The sequence below is a fragment of the Manihot esculenta genome, chromosome 9 (genome assembly GCF_001659605.2).
Source record: "Manihot esculenta cultivar AM560-2 chromosome 9, M.esculenta_v8, whole genome shotgun sequence".
NCBI lineage: Eukaryota > Viridiplantae > Streptophyta > Magnoliopsida > Malpighiales > Euphorbiaceae > Manihot > Manihot esculenta.
This window is the reverse complement of record NC_035169.2, coordinates 15,253,752-15,255,588: the sequence shown is the minus strand read 5'-3', so window position 1 is coordinate 15,255,588 and position 1,837 is coordinate 15,253,752.

Sequence of the window (1,837 nt, the reverse complement as noted above, 5' to 3'; positions counted from 1 at the left end):
AACGAAAACATTCCATGCCAAAATTAAGAGTTTTTGTTTTCATCAAAAATAAAATGTCCGGCTTGTAACTAGAAACCAAATCCTTCAATGCAATAACTGTCCGAGGATTGCCGCCATAAAATCTGTCAAATAGGTCTGCATATTTTGAAAATTGATTGGATTGTATGTGAGAAACATCCCCACCATACAGAAATTATAAGTGACGATCGGAATATCTCTGGAGCTCTTAGTAGGGACACCACCATCTTCTTTTTTATCGATAGTCAATTGACGCAGATCATTAACATAGGAAAGTAAAAAGAAGTTAGATTTAAGAAAGAGGAAAATGAGAGAGTATCGAGATTCAAAGAGACCACAGAGGGAAAAGAGTATATCCATATTTTTTCTTTAAAGTTTTCTCTTTCCATCAAAATTATTTTATGCTAATAAAATATCTATCACACACGTTTATTCCAAGGGTTTACACTTAACAAATTTAACCTATTCTTTAGACCTAAAGTCATATTTATCCAAAATTTTAAAAATTAACTTTATTTGACAATCTATTTAATATACAGACTTAGAGGAGGTTTGGTTTAATTTTTTTAAACGGCTAATAGCTAATACATTTCTAAATAGTTGTTTGGTAAGGTAACTGATAGCTGATAAATAATTTATCGACTATATTTTTAATCGGTTGATGATTAATGAGACCTTATTTTTTTATTTAAATAATATTTTTTAATATATATTAATTATAAAATTTTGTACGTTTTTAAATAAATTTCAATATATTAATAAATTATTTATAAATATAGAATATTATAATAATTATATTAATTATAATGTTTATTTTTAATATATATACATAAAAAATATATATTTTTTAACAATAATATTTTTTGAATTATATAATATACTAACCACATATTATAATAACCAATTAATTATATTTATATTTTAATAGTAAATAAATAATATAATATATATTTTTATTTATCATTTCACATATAAACTATATATATATATTACTAAATGCTTAAAATTAATACCATTCGTTATTAAGTTCAGCTATTAACAACTATTGTAAATTAGCAAATAATCGCTATTAATTATTAACTGTATTAAATCGTTAAATTAAATAAATGCTTAATTGGAATTTTTTTTATCAAATTATTTTTAGCATATAAAGGCCTATAAATAAGAATGTAAACGGATATAATACCCATCAAAATTAAATTATCCGAACTCGAATTCAATTTAAATTAATAATATTTGAATCGGATTAAAATTTAATTTAAACTACCTGAACCCATTTTAAATCCGATTATTATTATCCGAATAAAATTCGACCCCATTTAGCCTTATATATTTTAATTAATAATTTATATAAAAATATTTTTTTATTAATAATTTTTATTTAAAAAATTTAATATTTCTAAAAATATTTAAAATTTAATTTTAAAATAAAAATATATAAAAAAAATATAAATATTATTATAAAATATATTTTTTATATTAAATTAATTATTTATATAAATGGATTCGGATGGTGGATATTCTATATATAAAATTCAATTCAATATTTTTTAAAACATATTTAAATTTTAATTTCTAAATAAAAATATATAAAAAATTTATAAATATTATTATAAAATATATTTTTTATATTAAATTAATTATTTATATCAACAGATTCGAATATTCTATATATAAAACTCAAATTCGATTATAAATATATAAATTTATCTAATTAGAATTTGATGGTATAGGATATCCAAAATTACCCTGTTGCCATTCCTACATATAGAACATATTACAAATAAATCCCAAATGGAGAGAAGTGCAACTACTGCAG